The sequence below is a fragment of the Papio anubis genome, chromosome 5, assembly GCF_008728515.1.
Source record: "Papio anubis isolate 15944 chromosome 5, Panubis1.0, whole genome shotgun sequence".
Lineage (NCBI taxonomy): Eukaryota > Metazoa > Chordata > Mammalia > Primates > Cercopithecidae > Papio > Papio anubis.
Window position 1 is genome coordinate 7,579,722 of NC_044980.1, and position 22,397 is coordinate 7,602,118.

Consider the following 22,397-nt stretch of genomic DNA (forward strand, 5'->3'; position numbering starts at 1 on the left):
CATGGCAACAGGAAGGAGAAATGCCGAGCAAGGGAGGAAATGCCCCTTGTAAAACCATCAGACCTCCTGAGAACTCACTCACTACTAGGAGAACAGCATGGGAATAACCGCCCCATGATTCAATTGCCTTCCACCATGTCCCTCCATGAAATGTGAGGATTAGGAGAACTACAATTCAAGATGAGATTTGGGTGGGAAATTTCTCAGTTTTGTTATTGTAAGCTTTTAAAAAAATACACTGTATTTTTAATGTTCATAATTTTGAGAATAAGATTTACCTGTATATTTTTTCTATAATTTTCTTGCCTAACATTAAGCATATTTATGCCTCATGAGCTGATTTGGGGAGAAAACAACTTATTTAAATTTTTGGAAGAGTTTGTAAGATATTTTAATGATTCATACTTTGAAATTTTGGTAGAACTCGGTGTAAAACTCAGTGTAGAATTTTCTTTATGGAAATCAGGAAGACAACACTTCTCTGGTATGTAGTGCTTCACACGTGCTATCACAACTTATTCCTAGAGGAATCAAATGTGTCATCCTGTGTGACTCCACAGGGAGAGAACTCTAGGAAGCTTGCTCCTGCTTTCCTCTGGACTTCACTTCATGTGCCTTTTCTCTCTGCTGAATTTGCTTTGTATCCTCTTGCTATAATAAACTGTAGGCAGAAGTGTGCCTATATGCTCAGTCCTGTGAATATACTTAGCAAGTCATCAAACCTGGGGGTGATCTTGGTGACCAACAACACAGTGATATTTTCCCAGAAAATTTTTCATTTAATTTCAATTTTCTAAATTATTGTCATGTGTGTTCATACTACTTGTGTTATATTTTAGAATTTAAAAACTATTGTTCCTTTTTAAATTTAATATTTCATGTTAAATATTTTTTATTTAGATTTTTTCTTATTAGCCTATATTATTTTGTCCATTTCTTTAGTATTTTGAAATAAACTTCTTTTAGATATGTTGATTTTCTCTACTGTATCTTGTTTTCTATTTCATTGTTATTTAATTTTATCTTTATTATCTTTCATTCTCTTTGGTCTCATTTATTTGATTTGTGATCTAACTTAATATGTATATGTAACTCCTTAGTTATCAGCCTTTTCTTTTCTAACATAAATATTTAAAACTATGTATTCCCTTCTTAGTGTTTATTTTAACATGTTCCACTAATTTTTATTTGTGATAAATTTTTTACTATTCTAATTTTTTGACTACTAAATTAGTCAGTTGTCAGAATACATATGGTATATTTCTCACTATGGTTGACACAGGATTCCTTCTGTGCCACTTCACCAGATGGAAATCTCAGTGGCAAGGGCACCCTTGCCTGGGCCTCTCTTGGCTCCATACTCGCTACTGGGCTTGCTTCACCTACTCTGCCTGGCAGCCTGCACTCAGCTCATGCTACCGGCCTGGATTCTGTGCTCAGCCTGTGGGTGGGCTGGGCATGCAGCAGCCTGCTTCCACCTTGGGTACTGGCATCTGGATGAGGGAATGTGGTGGAACCTGTAAACTAGTAGATGACAGAAACTGCAGAGCCCAAGCGGTGTTGTGGCTCTCACCCACAGAGTCCCAAGGTCTGAGCCCCCAAGCACTTTTACTGTTCTCTCTCCTTCCCACCACCCACAGATAAGCAAATGGGGCTGTTGGCGGGGGGGCCGTGGTGGGCGTTACAGATTGTTCATGTTACAGCTCATGTTACAGCTCCCATTTGTTCCTCCCAATTGGTGGGTTTTGGGTTCTTGTCCTGCATCCAAGAAAAATTAGGCTACATGGACACTAGAGAGTGAGGAATGTAGAAAAGGGTTTTGTTAAGTGACAAAACATCTCTTGTCATGAGAGGGTACCTCTCATACAACACATGAGTGGGTGGCCCTCTGTGTGAGAGGGGGCCCAAAAATGAATAGCCCCACATGTGGCTGAGTCTGGGGTAATTATGGGCTCAAAATGGGGGAATGTGAGGTGATTGGTCCATGAACAGGCCAGGGAAAAGCCCCATTTGATTGGCTAAAAGGCATCAAAGAAGTTCTCACTCTAATCATGGACTCTACCTGGACTGCCAGCCCTGTTTTCAGGCTTTAAATTGTCCTTGGTTTGAAGGTTGGGTTTTACTGGGGACCTTTCCCTGTCTGCCTAGGAATTTTTCTCCCTCCTGCTGCTATCAGTCTCCCCTCTGAAAAGGTACATCTAACTGACGTTAGGGTAAGGACAGTTACTGCTCTCTTACTGCTTCATGTTGACGGGGGGGCATTGTTTTGGGAAAATGCAGTCAGATTTCTCTCAGAGGTTTATCTAAGGGTCCCCAGTGAAAGCCATTACCCAAGGCTCCATTTGCATAACCATTTGGAGTTTGATGGTCTCTAGGTGAGAAGAAACAAATTTTACAGGAAGATTAAGTATGAATGGGCCAAGTATTAGTATTATACAAAGAGGAGCTAAGAGGAAAATTCTAGTGCCAAAGATAACAGAAATAAGAAGTAAAAGAGACTAATCATTCTAAAAACAATGTTGTGGCCAGAACTGTTTCACTCTGGTGAAAAATAATTAAATCTTTATAAGGGGCAGTTAAACTTTAGAGGAGAAATAACTGTTTATGGAAGCAGATAATCCCATGGGAATTCGGGATTAAGGGGTCCTTGGCAAACATGCCTGATGGTGAGGAACAGAACAAAGGTGATAACAGCAAGCATAGGGGAGGCCATAAAGAGGATATTCATGGAAAGTTAATTATTGACACTTATCTTTGTGATTGTTTGCCTGAGGTCTCCAATTTCTTCACACTGATATTTTGGGTGCTCTTCTAGGTCTATAGAGGTAATTCTGTCAGTTTCCCAGGCCTTTACTTGAGTATAATCAATCCAGGAATATATTTCAGTGACCTTACTGTCATAGGAGTAGAAAGAAGAACAGTGTAAGGTCCCTCCCACTCTGAGCCTAGAGAGGGAGAAAGGGAAAGAGGTGCCTTTACCAGTACTAAGTCCCCTGGGTTGAACAGACATGGCCCTAGTTCACAGGGTTAGGCCTCCAACAATTGTTTCAGTTCCTGTTGTAAATGGGCCAACATAGTTACATGTTTGATTAAATCAGAGGTTTCTTGGTCTGGCAAGAAATCATTAGCGGGAAAAGACCATCCATATCATTTCAAAGAGACTTAAACCCAGCTTCAAAGGGGTGTTTCTAACAGGTAGCAGGGCTATGGGAAGAAGAGTAATCCAGGGACGACGAGTCTCTTGAGACACTTTCCTGAGGTGTCTTTTGATAATATCATTTGTCTTTTCTCCCTCTCCTGAGGACTGTGGTCTCCAATCACAATAAAGATGATATTGTGTGCATAGTGCATTTGAGACACCCTGGGTGACAGCCACCTTGAACAAGGGGCCATTATCACTCTGGAAGTACTCAGGGAGTCTAAAGTGAGAAATTATTTCATTAATTCATACTTTTATTACCTCAGAAGCTTTCTCTGTTTGACATAGAAAGGCTTCTACCTAGTTAGTGAAGGTGTCTGCCCATATTAGGAAGTACTGGATGTCTTTTGTCTTTGGCATATTGGTGAAACCAGTCTTCCCCTGGGTAGCCTGTCATTCTTTGGTTTCCAGCAGGAATAAGTCAATAATTTAAGAGATTGCATTAGAGTAAGGGAGTAAGGTTGTCAAGATCATAAGAGGATTGTAGAGATACTCTGAGTTGTACTGAGTGCTTCCTCGCAGCGAATATGATTACATAATTACAGATATTTTTTGAACTTTCATTGCCTAGACTACTACCATTTATTCTAATTAGCCACCATTTTTTATACAGCTGGCTATCGCACACAGCTTTCCTTCAGTGCACTGTCAGTGCATGGGGCTTTGAAAGCTACCATGGCTCTTGGCAGGAAAAGTCTGAGGTGTGCTTGGAGCACTCTCCACACCATTTGATTCAAAATATGAAACTAATGCTGAGGGGGAAAAAAGCACATTCACACAAATTTTTATTCATGTTCCAGGTCCCCTGCTAAACAATTTTTTTAAAACAATAATGTATCATTTATTCCTCACAATTACCCTATGAAGCGGTTGCTACAAAGACCCTTCAGCTGTGGCTATTTCTGCTCATTCTGAGCCAGGGTTCTGATTGTACAGTCGTCATTAAAAGGCTACCCCTTTTGGAGGATGTTTCTCTTTCACTGCTCATGTCGACTCTCCATGAGTCTTAGCAAAGGTTGGCATATTTGTCACGTGGGTGTATTGTAGAATGTGAAATTAAAATGAGACTTGCTTGAGAGAGATTTTTGTTCTGAAGGGAGTACTGTAGAATGTGAAATTAAAATAAGACTTGCCTGAGAGAGGTTTTTGTTCTGAAGGGAGAACAGTATTTTAGTACTTATTTCCATCACTCTTAGGATACACGGACAGAAAATGTCTGCCTGAAAGAATTGGTCGAATGAAGCTGCCAAGGTTACAAGAAACACGGTGGTAGGAGAAAGAAGGCCAGGGAGCATTGCTTTTTAGGTCTTTATACAGAACACGAGGCTTGGAAAAAGCCATTCTTCCAGCAGCTTTTCTTCCTTGTGTTGCTTCTGTGGGCCAGAGGATTCAGTTTGGGAAGGATATTGGTATTCTTTTTACCACATGCAATGCTTTCTGCATAAAGAATGTTTTTTTCTATATTTCCTTAAAACCATATCATTTTCTCTAACATTCTTTAATTTCTGCCAGTTACTTTCTCAGTGAGTTTTGCAATATCACACTTGTTTTTTTCTTTTCCTTACCTAAGATTTTTTTTTTTTTCTAAAGATTTCTTTCTCATCCATGTTTACATTTTTGGGTATGTTCTTTTTATCATCATCATTATCATCACCAGTATTATTCTAGATTGAACACAAAATTAACATATAAATCTTTGACAGTTAAGAAAAATGTGATTTAATTTAGTTTTGTGTAGTGGAAAGAGTACTTGAAATCACACAATCTCTATTTGAATCCTGACTCTGCAGTGCCCTCCCCTTCTGCCACATTGGATGAGAGCTTTGTATTCTCTTTAGTCTTCAATTTTCTCATTTGTGAGATGAAGAAGTTAAATCAAATACTCTCTAGCCCCTCTTCCAGCACTGCTAACACAAGGACCAGCTTTTTCCCAATACGATACTGCCTCACACAGTGATTTAATTTTTCTGTTTATACCCACCTTCTTCCAAAAATTGTTTGAGGGTATCTGAAGGATACACAAGAAACCAATAACATGGGTTATTTTTGGGTGAAGGAACATCAAGGCTGGGAAACAGAAGTAGAAAAGAAGATTCAAGTCATCTGGATTTTGGCCAGATAAACCCGCTTTCAATTCCAACAAATAAACAAAATGTAAAGCTGTAATTAAGAGAAGTTATCTGAGCAGAATTTTTTAAATTCATTTTGGTCTATTCTGTGATTATAGTGACTCAAAATAATACTTTACTAAAGCTGTAAGGGTAGGAAAAAATCAGTAGAATTTCACTTTTTCTTTACCATTTTATTAGTAGAAAGAAATGCTAATGAACAGCAAAATAGCCAGAAAAAATAAAAAATTTGAGTAATGTATTGAGACTTTTAGCACTGGAGACTTGCATTTTTGCAATATTTATTGGGTCTCTGTTTTATATTTCTAGACAAATCTAGAGCTAAGACTTGTGAGTCTAACATTCTCTGCACACACACTTAAGAAAGATGTTGGCCGGGCGTAGTGGCTCACACTTGTAATAACAGCATTTTGGGAAGCCGAGGTGGGCAGATCACGAGGTCAGGAGTTTGAGACCAGCCTGGCCAACATGGTGAAACCCCATTTTTACTAAAGATACAAAAAATTAGCCAGGCGTGGTGGTGTGCACCCATAATCCCAGCTACTTGGGAGACTGAGGCACCAGAGTCACTTGAACCTGGGTGGTTGCAGTGAGCCAAGATCATGCCATTGCACTCCCGCCTAGGCAACGGGAGAGACTCTGTCTCAAAAAAGAAAAAGAAAGGAAGGGAGGGAGGGAGGGAGGGACGGAGGGAGATGTTCCACAAGACCTTTACTCCCCCAGCTGTTATTATAGGCCTCAAACTTTATTAAGCAATTATACTGTTCTACACATGTTGATAAGGACATTTAAATATGGTTATTCATTTTTAGAAAAATTTAATATAGAAAATGAGAAGTTATGTCCAGTTTGTGAAAATAATCCAATTAAACACAAATTTTAAAAGTTACAAAAATTACTCTGAGTAAATAGACACATTCAAAAACATTTTGTATGTCTTCTAACTAATAATCATTACCTTTTTTTCAGGTATGTTGGGGCAAATCAGTGTTTAAACACCTGTTCAGAAGAATTAACAGAATGTAGTATAGCAGAAGTACTATCCCTCTGGTCTTTACTTATTTTGGCACATAGGCATGGAAGCATTTTGTTTGCTCAAGGCTAATTAGTCTGTATTGATTCTTCACAGAGAAATGAATATTAAAAAATTACTTTAGCTCAAGCCTGTAATCCCAGCACTTTGGGAGGCCGACGGGCGGATCACAAGGTCAGGAGATCGAGACCATCCTGGCTAACATGGTGAAACCCTGCTTACTAAAAATACAAAAACTAGCCGGGCGAGGTGGCGGGCTTCTGTAGTCCCAGCTACTCGGGAGGCTGAGGCAGAATGGCGAACTCCAGGCAGCGGAAGCCGCAGTGAGCCGAGACCGGCCACTGCACTCCAGCCTGGGCGATACAGAGCGGTGACCTGCCTCAAAAAAAAAAAAAAAAATTACTTTAAAATTGTACTTAATTTTTTAAAAGAGCATCCTTTGCTATATAATATTTGTTAAATCAAACTAAAATTTGGCCTGATAAAGACTTCATACTTGCCTTCTGTATTAGCTCCTTCTCCCGCTGCTATCAAGAAATACCAGAGAATGGGTAATTTATAAATGAAAGAGGTTTAATTGACTCACAGTTCCCCAGGGCTGGGGAGGCCTCAGGAAACTTACAATCATGGTGAAAGGGGAAGCAAACACATCCTTCTTCACATGGTGGCAGAATGGAGAAGAAGAGCCAAGTGAAACGGGAAGTCCCTTGTAAAACCATCAGGTCTCTTGAGAACTTACTGTCATGAGAATAGCATGGCAGAAACCTCCTCTATGATTCAAGTACCTCTCACTGGGTTCTTCCCACAACGTGGGGATTATGGGAACTGTAATTCAAGATGAGATTTGGGTGGGGACACAAAGCCTAAGCATATCACATTCTTTAGTTATACTGTACAAACTGCAATATATGCAAACTGAAAACCTAATTTAGGTGTGCGCTTCTGTAAAATAGCTGAGTTTCAGCCAAACCCAGCAACCAGACTTCATCCACTCACAGGCAACCAACTGTTTATTGTTGAAATAAGGCAAAAGCTGAGTTGTAACTAATCCAATTGTTTCTGGAGGTTACTTCCATTTTCTGTATGTCACTTTGCTTTTTCTGTCCATAAGTTTTATCCAATCATGCAGCAGCCCTGGAGTCTCTCTGAATGTGTTCTGATGCTAGGAACTGCCCGATTCAAGAATCATTTTTTTCTTGCTTAATTAGATTCTATTATATCATATTAAATTTAATTTGTTTTTTTAATTAATTAATTTATTATTATTATTATACTTTAAGTTCTAGGGTACATGTGCATAACGTGCAGGTTTGTTACATATGTATACTTGTGCCATGTTGGTGTGCTGCACCCATCAACTCGTCAGCACCCATCAACTCATCATTTACATCAGGTATAACTCCCAATGCAATCCCTCCCCCTCCCCCCTCCCCGTGATAGGCCCCGGTGTGTGATGTCCCCCTTCTCGAGTCCAAGTGATCTCATTGTTCAGTTCCCACCTATGAGTGAGAACATGCGGTGCTTGGTTTTCTGTTCTTGTGATAGTTTGCTAAGAATGATGGTTTCCAGCTGCATCCATGTCCCTACAAAGGAAACAAACTCATCCTTTTTTATGGCTGCATAGTATTCCATGGTGTATATGTGCCACATTTTCTTAATCCAGTCTGTCACTGATGGACATTTGGGTTGATTCCAAGTCTTTGCTATTGTGAATAGTGCCGCAATAAACATATGTGTGCATGTGTCTTTATAGCAGCATGATTTATAATCCTTTGGGTATATCCCCAGTAATGGGATGGCTGGGTCATATGGTACATCTAGTTCTTGATCCTTCAGGAATCGCCATACTGTTTTCCATAATGGTTGAACTAGTTTACAATCCCACCAACAGTGTAAAAGTGTTCCTATTTCTCCACATCCTCTCCAGCACCTGTTGTTTCCTGAGTTTTTAATGATTGCCATTCTAACTGGTGTGAGATGGTATCTCATTGTGGTTTTGATTTGCATTTCTCTGATGGCCAGTGATGATGAGCATTTTTTCATGTGTCTGTTGGCTGTATGAATGTCTTCTTTTGAGAAATGTCTGTTCATATCCTTTGCCCACTTTTTGATGCGGTTGTTTGTTTTTTTCTTGTAAATGTGTTTGAGTTCTTTGTAGGTTCTGGATATTAGCCGTTTGTCAGATGAGTAGATTGCAAAAATTTTCTCCCATTCTGTAGGTTGCCTGTTCACTCTGATGGTAGTTTCTTTTGCTGTGCAGAAGCTCTTTAGTTTAATGAGATCCCATTTGTCAATTTTGGCTTTTGCTGCTGTTGCTTTTGGTGTTTTAGACATGAAGTCTTTGCCCATGCCTATGTCCTGAATGGTACTACCTAGGTTTTCCTCTAGGGTTTTTATGGTATTAGGTCTAACATTTAAGTCTCTAATCCATCTTGAATTAATTTTCATATAAGGAGTAAGGAAAGGATCCAGTTTCAGCTTTCTACTTATGGCTAGCCAATTTTCCCAGCACCATTTATACCATGCTCATGGATAGGAAGAATCAATATCGTGAAAATGGCCATACTGCCCAAGGTTATTTATAGATTCAATGCCATCCCCATCAAGCTACCAATGAGTTTCTTCACAGAATTGGAAAAAACTGCTTTAAAGTTCATATGGAACCAAAACAGAGCCCGCATCTCCAAGACAATCCTAAGTCAAAAGAACAAAGCTGGAGGCATCACGCTACCTGACTTCAAACTATACTACAAGGCTACAGTAACCAAAACAGCATGGTACTGGTACCAAAACAGAGATATAGACCAATGGAACAGAACCGAGTCCTCAGAAATAATACCACACATCTACAGCCATCTGATCTTTGACAAACCTGAGAGAAACAAGAAATGGGGAAAGGATTCCCTATTTAATTTAATTTGTTTAAAGGTTTGTTTTGGTTTCTTTGATTTAACAGATCTGGTGTCAAAAGTGAGAATCCAAAGTGAAACTCCAGTGAACCTCAGGACCACCAGGTGACCAGGAGGCAAGGTACTGTGGAACCCACTGTGCTCCTTGCTCTCTTGTTTGTAACTGGAGTTCATGGACAAGTATTATTGTGGATTCTGAGCTCTACCAGTTTGTGTTCTGAGCAATTTTTTAAGCAATATTTATCTGCAGTGAACCGGAGGATCAGATTAGATCTGATAGTTAACTGGTTCAGGTTTAGAGGCCTGGAACTTCAGATAGTGACCTTTGTGATAATGAGTTTATCTCAATCAAAGGAGTTTGGAACTACAGCTTCTGGTATTCCAGCTATTTTTTTTTTCTTTTTTTTGAGATGGAGTCATGCTCTGTCGCCCAGGCTGGAGTACAGTCGTGTGATCTCTGCTCACTGCAAGCTCTGCCTCCCAGGTTCACACCATTCTCCTTCCTCAGCCTCCCGAGTAGCTGGGACCACAGGCGCCCACCACCATGCCCAGCTAATTTTTTGTATTTTTAGTAGAGATGGGGTTTCACCATGTTAACCAGGATGGTCTCGATCTCCTGACCTTGTGATCCACCCACCTCAGCCTCCCAAATGCTGGGATTACAAGCATAAGCCACCGTGCCTGGCGGGCGATTCCAGCTAATTTTATGTATAAAATTAGGAACCCAAGAATGTGTGTCATTTTTAAAAGATGGGCTAACCTTACTAAATACAATGTAGAATTAAGATGGCCACAATAGGGAAGTTTTTTTTCTTTTTTCTTTTTTTTTTTTTCCCAAGACTGTCTTGCTCTGTTGCCCAGGCGGGAGTGCAATGGTGCTATCCTGGCTCACTGCAAACTCCGCCTCCTGGGTTCAAGTGATTCTCCTGCCTCAGCCTCCCGAGTATCTGGGATTACAGGAGCCAGCCACCACACCTGACTACTTTTTGTATATTTAGTATAGACGGAGTTTGACCATGTTGGCCAGGCTGGTCTCAACTCCTGACCTCAAGTTATCTGCCCGACTCAGCCTCCCAAAGTGCTGGGATTACAGGGATGAGCCACGACACCTGGCTGGAAGTTTTAATTTGAACAAAATTGCGTATTTAAAGGCATATTATAAAAGGGGTGACCAAAAAGCCTGCAAAAACAATTTCATGTATTCTTTAATTGGCATGTGAAGGCATCTAAAAGATTAAATGAATGAAAAATTGCTATTGCAAAAAAAGCAAACAAAGTTTAAGCCACAGACTAAGGACATAATAGAAGAGGATTGTACTCTTGATTGAACTAACCCCAACTATTCCTTCTCTTTATCCATCTCTACCTAAATTCTCTGAGTCCACTAACCTTTTTCTAGATGACCTTTTCACCTTGATGATGATGAGAACAGAGAAGTTAGACAGATGCCTTACAAAGTAAGACCTTCTGATCAGCCAGACCTTCAGGCTGTTACCACCTTTTACTGTGTGGTCTAAAACTGAGCATAGAGTCATTGTGAAGAACTTCCCTGACTCAAGGGAACATCCTCAAAAATATATTGAGGAATTTAGAATCATCATAGGAGCTTACGATCCAGGGCTTTCTGACCTTTACTGATTTATTCCCATGACATCGGGACTTAGAAAAACTCAGAAATGGATGGCAGCATCTGATTGGGACAGACCTAAGGAGGATATTAAAGATCTTCCCACACCCCCTTATGAGAAGGACCAAACCAAGCTATGAAAATTGCTGAAAACCCTTTAGATTCAATTTCTACATATGTTTCACAGAAAAATAATTGGTTCATCATTCAATTTTGCAGACCAAAAAACAAAAACAAAAACAAAAAGTTGACCCAGTTTTAGATTACAGAACTCAGAAATACTGTATTTGAAACGTTCTGGGCTCAACATACAGCAAGCAGTCTTTTCTGCAGGTACTGAAATGGGATTAATTAATCTGTTTATAAATAGATTCTGTCCTTAACAGTTTAATTTTAAAACATAAACTTAGATGGGTAGTGACAGATGTGACTCAATTGATAGCCTTAGCTGAACATTTTGAGAGGACATCAGAGCAAGAACAAAACCCCAGAAGTGTTGCAAGCTTATGTCTGTCCTGTTACAATGGTTATGGAGTTCAAGACCAAAGGGGCCTTCTTGTTTTTATTTTAAATCACAATCAAGAGGTAGAGAATAAGAGATTCTGTACTCCAGGATATCTGCCTTCATTGCAAATAACAAAGACACTGGAAAAGAGATTGTTCAGGTTTATATCAGTCCACTCATAAATCTCCTCCATTTAGTGCAGACTGTTTCTCCCTGAGAGGCAGCCTAAGAGATCTTAGCCCTGTGGTGATAATGGACATTGTGGAGGCCTTAAGGGATTCTCCTGTAAATTGCCCTTGCTCCCTCCCCAACTTCGTGTCCATTCTTCTCCACAATATCCTTTAAGTAAACCTGAAGAAACAGGGTCAAAATAAATGAGCAATCCTGTACAATACTGGTGGATATGAGAGCCACATTATCTACCATAAACTCCACTTAAATCGATCAACAAATCCCTCTGAATAAAAAGGTAATTTCTGTGGTGGGGCTTTTAAATTAAGTTCAAGAGGCTTCCATATCTGAACAAATCCAATTTACTTTGCAGATATTTTCAGAAAAATGTACCTTTCTGCTATGTGATACTGCCCCAGTAAATTTGCTAGGGTGAGAATCATTTTCATTGTTAACAGGGCATATGAAATTCTTCTATGAGGGAGAAGTAATCTTAGAGTTTTTGACTCTCCTCAATGAGAACAGTTATGCTCTCTACAGGCAGAAATTGGTAAGATCAAAAGTCAGGCCTATAAACCTGTGTCCTTTCTAAAATACCTGAAGGTTTAAGGGCCTCTTCCTTAACCAATATAGAAAGAATTAAAAGTGTGGAACTTTTAAAAGTCCAAATAGATCGTTCTAAATCGTTGCCTAAATTACCTCAGTATCCACTAAAACTCAAATTAGTTCAAATGCTCTCACCAGTGGTAGAAGAGTCGATTAAACAAGTACTTATAATTCTGTGCACCAGTCTTTGTAACACTCGAATCCTACCAGTTAACAAACCAGATAGACAAGCTTAGAGATTTACTCAAGATTTACAGGCGATTAATAAAATTGTAATACCAAGGTTTCCTGAGTCCCAGATACTGATATCTTAGTGTCTAATATGCCCACTGATTCAAAGTGGTTTGCAGTAGCAAACCTCTGCTCAGCCTTTTTTTAGCATTCCAGTTCGTAATTAGAGTCAATACTTATTTGCTTTACTTGGAAAAATCAGCAGTACACCTGGATAGTAATGCCACAAGGATTAATGTAGTTTTCCCAGGCATTGCATCACGACTTAACTCTATAGAGTGCTGGAAATTCTACTCATATTCAATATGTAGATGACCTGTAGTTATGCACTCTACCACTAAAGAGTGCTCTGAAATTTACTCAATTTACCTTTTATAGCAAGTTGCATGTAAAGGTCACAAGACTTTGACCGTAAAACTTTAGTTTTCAGGAGAAAAAGTTGACTGTTTTTGACATAATTTGACCATTGAAGGGATTTCCTTCTCACCTGAAATAATACAAACTACCTAAAGTTTTCCTTGCCCTGCAACCCAACACAAGGGCTTTTCTTACGCTTATAGAATATTACAGATACTGAGTCCTGAATTTTTCCTTTATGGCCTCACCATTCTATGAACTCACTAGAACATAGTACCAGGGTCTTAACCATGGAAAGACAGTCATGCACCAACTTTTAACCAAATGAAATTGGCCTTAAAACCGCCCTTAGCTTTAGAAATTCCAAGTTACAGTACATCTTTTACCTTGTTCCCTTCATGAATGTAATAATCGGGTACTAGGGTTTCTTACCCAAGAACATGGGGGAAACAGGGCCATGGCATAATATAGCCTGCAATTAGAACCAATAACTGAAGCATATCCTAATTGTTTAAAAGCAGGAGCAGCAGCAACTACTTGATAGAAGCAATTGCCTGGCTTTAAGAAATGAACTTAATTTGCAAGTCCCACATAAGGTGGAAAGTCTATTAAATTCCAGCCAGACTCAGCATTTTTTACAAAGTAGACTAACATCTTAGGAAATTCTTCTCTTGTCTCCTAACCTTTCATCAAAAATGCTGAAACCCACCTAAGCCTGTTGCTCTATTACCTCTGCCTGACGATGTGAAGACCACATTTGTGTAAATGTAATATCAGAAATAGTGTCCCCTCCAGTAGATTTATGAGCTGCTCCACTGTATAATCCTAAATTAATACTTTTTGTTGATGGGTTCTATGCCAAAAACTCAGAAGAAAAATATCAGTTGAGGTATGATGTTACCACCAACAATAAGTTAATAGAGAAGGAAACTCTTACCTAACTTAAGCCACCTCAACCTGTGAAGCTTATTGCTCTCACCCAAGTTTGTCATACAGCTAAGAACAAGTCAGTATATGTTTATACAGACAGCAAATATGCTTCCAGGGTCTTACATGATTTTGGCATGTTATGCAAACAATGAGGGTTTATCACCTCTACTACTACCACAGGATAGCTGTAAAACAGATGTTACAGCTATCGAGTTACAATTACAGATTGATGTTGTTAAGATTGAAGCTCACATGTGTAGAACTGAACTGGAATATCAAGGGAATGCCTTAGAAGATTTTTGTGTTAAATGAGCTAGTGTTGAAATTGCTAGAGTATGCAATTTGAATGAACTCCATCAGATTGATCCAAGTCAACTCTCTTGTGATGACTTATTTAATAAACAGTGCAATGACCCTAATTTTAAAAAAAGAACAAAATAGGTATCTGACAGGATATAAATTCAATGTTAGATGTGGACCCACAGAGGGTCTGGATGGTTGTATGGCCTTTCTTCAGTCTTTGAAGCTTCCATTGTTAAAAGTTCTGCACTCCAAAAATCATCACAGAACAGATAAAATATTCAAATTATGAAAAAATTTTGGTGTGGTGACTTCTAAAATTACTAAAACAGTTTATAATCAATGTTTGGTTTTTCAAATTTATAATCCCTGGAAAACAATAAAAACCTTAGGTGGTATATTTCTACCACTTGATTTGGACATTTACAGATGGACTTCATTTAGATATGACCCTCAGGAGTATTAGTATGTTTTTGTAATATTTTTCATGTTATCTAGTTGGGTACAGGCTCTTTGATGAAGGAAAACTGATATTGTGACAATAGCTAAACAATCATTAGAAAATGTGTTTCTTTCATGGGACATCCCTGGAAAAATCTCCAGCAACAGTGAAACTTATTTTACTGGGCAAGTTATAAAGAAGTTAAATAAAATGTTAGGGACACAGTGACATTACCACTGTCCTTATTAATTTCAATTTTTGGAATGGCTGAAAGAACAAATAGTTTATTACAACTGAAATTGGCAAAATTAACTGAGTCAATTGGGTTGTCATGGCCCAAGGTACTACCACTGGCTTTATTGGCAATCAGATCCATTGCCTTCGAAAAACATTAAGTTTACCCTTCACGAAATAGTTACTGGAAAGCCTATGTCCCTAATAGTGGAACCTCCTGCATCTCTCACTCTTGTAAACTCTGATATGACTACATACTCTAAGGTTTTAATGCATTATGTCAAAGTGTATTTTCACCAGATAAAGGATGCTTTTCGTGATCCACCAACTGAGGAAAATCAAATATTTTATGGTCTAGAAATTAGAGATTGGGTCTTCTGGAAATGACATTCAAGGAAGACCACCATTGATCCTCCTTGGAAAGAACCATATGTGAACCCCAAAATCTGAGACAGGCCTTGGTTAATTTAGAAAGTTTATTTTGCCAAGGCCGAGAACGCACGCCCATGACACAGCTTCAGGAGGTCCTGATGACATGTGTCCAAGGTGATCAGAGCACAGTTTAGTTTTATACATTCTAGGGGGACAAGAGACATCAATCAACATATACAAGATGAACATTGGTTTGGTCTGGAAAGGCGAGATGACTCGAAGCAAAGGCAGGAAGACTTGAAGTGAGGAGAGGGCTTCTAGGTCATAGGTAGATAAGAGACAAATGGTTGTATTCTTGAGTTTCTGATTAGCCTCTCCAATGGAGGCAATCAGATATGTATTAATCTCAGTAAGCAGAGGGGTGACTTTGAATAGAATGGGAGGCAGGTTGGCCCTAACAGTTCCCAGTTTGACTTTTCTCTTTAGCTTAGTAATTTGGTGGCCTCAAGATTTAGTTTCCTTTCACACATATCAAGTCATCTCACCAGCCACACTACAGTAAAGCTTCAGGGCCTCGAAACTTGGGTCCACATTTCACAATTCAAAAGTGCCCCTTCAAACGTTTGGAACTGCACACCTGTTGGAGACTTTAAGGTAAAGCTAAATAGAAACATTTATCCCCAGAAGCAGACAGCATCCTAGCTGTAGACAGCTTTCAAGACTTTTGTCTTGACCAAAGACTTTTTAAAAAATTAACCTTTTTAAAAATTAGTGTTCATTTTATTCAGAGGGGCCTTAGTGGGCTACCAGTTCCATGAAATTTAATGCTAATTCATAAATTGGGAAAAATCTTAAATAATGTATCCAATTAAACCTCCCGGGGATTTAGATAGGTAGAAGCCACTCTCCAAAAGGCAGATGATAACACATGGATTTGACAAAATCAAACAAACATACAAAAGAAACAATGAAACATAGTGCAGCTTTAGATCTCTTTTATGCTCAAGGTTTGGGATTATGTTCCTTATGTTTAGTTTTGAACAAAACTGAATGTTTTACCTATCTGTCACCTGATTTTATTAGTGCAGAAAGCTTAATTTAAAAGTTGAGTGCTAACTACTGTTTTCTTAAACATTGCCACCAAGTACATTAAGGAAATCTCTCCAGAGAAAGAAGCACATCATACATTTAAGGGGGCAACTAACAGTTGGTTTTCAGGCATCTTAAATAATGGATGGCAAGCTTAGGTTTTCCAAAATTTTCTCATTTTTGTATTTCTTCTAGTAGGTCTATAAGGACACTTAAAGCTCATTACACGTGGTACTCTATGGAAGGAAGTGTCAATGCTATGGAAAGCAACCCTGAAAGAGAGAACATCATGAGAGCTTGGAATGACTACATTATTGGCAATGCCATCATTGTTATGGAAAAGCCATGAAAGCCATCAAGCCTGAAACAACAAATTACTGCTGGAGAATACTGTGTCTAGAAGTGCATGGCTTCACAGGATTTATGACTGAACCAATCAATGAAATAATAAAAGAGGTTGTGCGTATGGCAAAAAAAAAAAAAAAAAAAAAAAAGATGGGGGTAAAAGGTTTCAAGACATGGGTCTTGGATTAATTCAGGACTTAATAAATGCTACACCAGAGAAATTCACAGTAGGTGACTTGATGGAGATGAGTGCTTTCAAACCAGTGCCAGATGATGAGGAAGAAGTCATAGAAGATGCAGGGCCAGGAAACAAGTTGACTTTAGACATTCTGGGAGGAGGGTTCCAGTTATTCAAGAATCATTTTGACTTCTTTTATGACATGGGCCCTTCTATGATACAGGCAATAAGATTAAAGCAAATGATAAAGAAATATTCGTACTGTATAAAAACGTTTTTAGAGAAATGAGAAGACAGGAATTCAGATAGAAATTATGGTGTATGTCTGTAAAGTTACACCAAGTGTGGCTGCTTCTTCTGACTACTCTTCCACCTCCTCCCTATCTTCCACCTCTATCACCCCGAGACAACAAGACCAACCCCTCGTCTTCCTCCTCCTCGGCTTACTCGATGTGAAGGCAACAAGGATGAAGATCTTTATGATAATCCACTTCCACTTAATGAATAATAAATGTATTTTTATATCTTATTTTTAAATAAGATTTTCTCTTCTGTAGCTTACTTTATTGTAAGAATACATTTTATATATATATATATATAAAAACATAAAATATGTGTTAATCAACTATTTATGTTATCAGTAAGGCTTTCGGTCAACAGTAGGCTATTAGTAGGTTAAGTTACCGGGGAATCAAAAGTTATATGCGGCTTTTTGACCGCCAGAGGGCCCGGTGTCTCTAACCCCAGCATTGCTCAAGAGTCAACTGTATATTTCATGACAATTTCTTAACTACTTATATTTAGATTTAGTATAAACAGCAAAAACAACCAAAGAGAACCTTATTACAGCAAAAAAAGTTTCACTGTGTTGTTTCCACCCAGACCCTCTGCAACCTCAGTACCTCCCACTGATTTCTGAAAGCCCTCATCACTCTCTGGAAGAAACAAAGTATTGACTTTTTGTTCAGGCTCAGGTAAGATAAAGTGAAGAGGATCATTATTTCGCTTTTGAAGAATAGATGATTATGAGTTTATATTTTAGGTTAAGATTGTTAAGAGATTGACTTAAATATGAGATTTTAGTACAAAAAAAGGTAATGAATGCTCACCCTTCTTTTTTGACCTTGGCTAATGCCTCTGCTCAGCTGGGGACCCTTATGTTAATGAGACAATATTATATTCTGAGCAGCAGGCCCTGCTTTGAAGTAGTTCCATTCTCTTGTGAAAGCTCAAAGCTGCTTTCATGCAAGTACTATTGACTAAAAAATTATTTCTTCACATGAAGCAAAAATATATATATATTTCATAAGTATCAGCATTGAGAATGTTCAATTTTAAGAAAGTCCCCTATCCTGGATTTTCTAACTTTGAAGGTATTACTAATAGCAGTAACCATTGGTTTTTTGCTTTATTTTTAATCACTATCTTATTTTTTCTGACTTCGTAATTTCCATTTCATAAGGATAACAGGTAAAGGGCATTTTTGGCCTCTAAATAATTAATCATAACTCTCTAGTGACATATTTCAAAAGGCCAGGAGCAAATCGGTATTCACAGTAAAAGCTGAAGAGTCGGGATTTGCCTTTCTAAATTCTCTGTTGTTTAGAAATATTTATGCATTGCCTGAACTTGGAAATTTAGCATAAAACTTGGCTTTATGATTTAGAGCTTTAGTTCCAGATGTTTTTTGTGCCTATTTAACAGTGGTATTGCTTATGAGTGTTTAAGAATGATTTTTGCAGTATAATATCTCATTGATTAAGTACTACTATTGTCTGACTTCAAGAATGGTCCCCACAAAAATGGCTTGGACCTATTCAAGTTCTACTCTACACTTGAATTACTCTTATAATTATTTTTGACTCCTGTACCAAGTGAACTGTATGCTGTTTATTTTTAAAACCCTTACAGGAGCAAATGATTGATCTTAAATATATTTGTATGGGTCAAGGGAAAGCTTCTCTTTGCCCTCTGAAGGTTTGCTTGAAAAATCAACTCCAAAAAGGAGATTAATATGACATACAGATTTATTAATGTGCATATGAGGAAGAAAGATTGGGAGCTTGGATCATGGCAAAACAGATTATCATGGTAAACAGATTCTGGGAGAAGGAGAAGAGGAAGTGTGGCTGGCCAAGGTGGTCTTGCTATGCAGATGAAACCTCACAGATTGCAGCTGTTAGACCAAATAGATGGTAAGTGTGTCTTTTAGACCTTTCTAGTGTCAGACTGTCAGTTAACCTTCCCTACATCCAGACAAGAAAAGGCCTGGCTGCATCACTACAGATTTTGCACAGAACCAAATCTCCCCCACCAAAGACAGCTTTGCAAGGCCACTTCTGTTGGCTGGTTCTCTGAACATTCATCTCAAAATATGTCTACAAAGTATATTTTGTGGTACAGTATTTTGATTTCTTTCATATTACATGAATAAAGGGTTAAGTTCCAATTTAACTTTTAAATATCTTTATTGAACTTAATTGAATTCAGTACTCGACATTGTCTTTTGTTGTCCCCACCACTCAATGTAAGAGCAAATGCAAATTAAACATAAGAAGGCTAATTAATTCTCCCTATAAAACATAAAGGGAGAAACAGCTCCTTCTTCTATTTCTTAGAGCATTCATTTTAGAAAACTCAAGATTATAGGTTCCTTCTCTGTCTCTTTGAAATGCATGTAAATTTTTTACAAGCTAAATAAATCTTTTTGTCAGTTTTATATTCTAGTAACACCTCTCTCAAAAAACTGGGAGCCATCCCTTTTAAATATAATTATCAAAGATAACATTCTTATCTCCATTTATCTGTGTGAGGGTAGGAGCCTAACTTCTGTGGACACCTGGCTCCCAGTTGTATAACTACTTCCTGTCATAAATATATGAATAGTTTATTTTTCCTTTGAATAAAGCCAATTAACTAACACAGATGGTGACCACAATTACCAGGTGAATCTAGGATAAATTAAGTGTAACAAATGGTAGTGTCAAGTCCTCCTCCTTGAGGACTGGTTATTGTTTATCTTGAAAACATGTTAGTAATGAGTTATGTCTGTTTAGCTATATAAAACGGTAAGATTTCTTTGTCTTTGCCATCTCTCAGTATGCTACCTCTGATATGCATCACATTCTGGTTTAATGCTTATCAATAATAAACCATTTTCTTTCTCTGCTACATTTGTATAGAGTTTTTTCTGGATTGGAAGAAATTTTGCTTTTAATTATGTTTTCTCCATATCAGCAATATTACTCCCCTCATTTGCCATGTCCACACACACAATTCACACAATTCCTACAGAAATAGCCTGCAAAAAAACTGGGAAAAGCAGAAAGGAAAGTTTTGGATCCCTAATTACTGCAATGGTAACTTTTATTATTCCTCATGTTCATTTATAAAAGAAAGATAAGGACAATAGCTAAAAATCACATGTAAAATGACATGTAACTGTCCAATGAGTTCATTTTGCCTGCTGCCTAAATAAAGCCAACTTATCAAGACAGGGGAATTGCAATAGAGAAAAGAGTTTAATATGTGTAGAATCAGCAGGAGACTTAAGCTGTATTAATGCTCAAATCATCCTCCCCCAAAATTTGGAGGCTGTGGTTTTTTAAAGATAGTTTAGCATGCAGCGGGCTTGGTAAGAGGGAATGCTGATTGGTTGGGTTAGGGATACAAATCACAGAGAGTCAAGGCTGTTTTCTTGCTCTGAGTCAGTTCCTGGGTAGAAGCCATAAGACGAGATGAGCCAGTTTACTGATGTAAGTGGCACCAACTGATCTATTTGAATGCAGGGCCTGAAAAATATCTCAGATATCAATCTTAGGTTTTATGATAGTAATGTTATCAACAGAAGCAACTGGGGAGGTTAGTGATCTTGTGGCCTATGACTGCGTGACTCCTGAGCCATAATTTTTAATCTTTTGGATAATATGTTAGTTTTACAAAGGCAGTCTTGTTCCTAGGCAAGGAGGGTATTGGTTTTGTGGAGGAGCTGTTACCATCTTTGTTTAAACCATAAACTAAATCCCTACTAATGTTAATTTGGCCTACGTCCAGGAAAAAATTAGGGCAGCTTGGAGGTTAAAGGCAAAATGGAGTCAGTTAGGTCAGATCGCTCACCATCATAATTTTCTCACTGTTACAATTTTTGCAAAGGTAGGTTCATTTACATACAGTGAGAATATGCACATATGGTTATCATTACAAAGCAGAAGGTAACTTCCAGTTTTCTGAAAATCACTGAATACTTATCAAATATGGTAGTTATGACCTATTGAAAACCTGGAGATAAATGGAAAGCAATACTTAGTCTACTGTAAAATGACTCAAACCAATATAATCCTTCATGATTTGTAGGGTTTTGTTTTGTTTTGTTTTGTTTGAGATAGGGTATCACTTTGTCACCCAGGCTAGAGTAAAGTGACGTGATCTTGGCTCACTGCAGTCTCTACCTCCTGGGCTCACGGGTTCCTCCCACTTCAGCCTCCCAAGTAGCTTGGACTACAGGTGAATGCCACCACATCTGAAATTTTTGTTTATATTTTTTATAGAGACAGAGTTTTGCTATGTTGTCCAGGCTGGTCTCCAACTCCTGAGCTCCAGTGATCTACCTGGCTTGGCCTCCCAAAGTGTTAGTATTACAGGTGTGAGCAACTGTGCCTGGCGGATTTGTAGGTTCTTTTTGGTATAAATTACCCCCTACCTTTAAACCACAGGACTAGTCTCCTCCCCCACAACAAATTGTCTTGGCTCAATCTATTATAAGAGTCAATCAAAGATTCATTCTGGCCTCTGGAGACATCGTGAGCTAGCAGACACACAAGCCTGTAGCCCATTCTGAAAGCATACCGAGTCCTTTCATTCTGCCTTTAAGGTCATGGACTACATCTGGCATGAAAGGTTCCATGTGTACAGCCTGAAGGTAACATAATTATTATCAGGGGTATTCATGACCACATTCCTCTGCTTCAGAGACAGAGAAGGAGTATTTGAGAAGTTGTAAAAGCTTAGATTTGAAGTCAGGCAGGGAGTCCTGTTGCTCTTTCATTTCACTAAGTTGTGTTGTGTGCATACAATGACTTGGCAATAACTATGATGACTCACATTACTTGACAATTGGCCCTATACTATAAGCTTCTAAGGAATTATTTTCTGCAATCTCACAATAACTTTCTGAAGGGATCCCAACTGAAGGTGAGGAATCTGTGGTATGGGGAAGTAGAGAGGCTGATCCAGAGCCACAGAATTGGTAGAATAAGACTGTAAGGAGGGCTTTGAGCTGATTGCAAACCCAGCTTAGTGACCACTGAGCCAAAGGCCTTGGTACAGGGAGCCCGTATGTGAATGTCTGGGCAGAGTAGTTGAGGGTTCTTCAGGTTTTATCAGGGCCTTTTCAGGTTGTACCTCATCTGAGTGCCAAGTTTCAGGTTGTCAAACTTATGGATGGAGCTTTCCTTTCAGGATTCTTAAGGCCATGTAGATCCACCCCAACAAGAGTGGGGGTATAAAAAACAACAAAAAACAAACAAACAAACAAACAAAAAACCACAGAGCACATTCCTTGCTCCCTAGAAATCTGTGGGGAAACATAGCTAGTGTTACAGCAGATGCATTCCTGTGTTAGGTCTTGTTGCACAGGTACTTAGGCATTGCAAGTGGGCCCAGCAGTATCCTGACATTCTTCAAAGTGAATGGGCTTTCTTTAGTGCCCTCTAAGTGCATCTTAGAGAGAAGGAGTTAATTT

The 22,397-nt window shown here is 38.6% G+C and overlaps 1 long non-coding RNA gene across 2 annotated transcripts in view; it reads left to right on the forward strand.

The window, feature by feature from the left end:
- The window catches only part of LOC101009192, a 32,833-nt gene extending 16,205 nt beyond the window's left edge, over positions 1-16,628 (forward strand). Inside the window, exons 2-3 of one of the 2 annotated variants that reach the window (XR_001903224.2) lie at positions 9,318-9,391; positions 16,330-16,628. This is a non-coding gene — a long non-coding RNA (uncharacterized LOC101009192). The remainder of the gene's footprint in view (positions 1-9,317; positions 9,392-16,329) is intronic. The other variant, XR_001903225.2, reaches the window with a different exon arrangement.
- Positions 16,629-22,397: the final 5,769 nt, after the last annotated feature.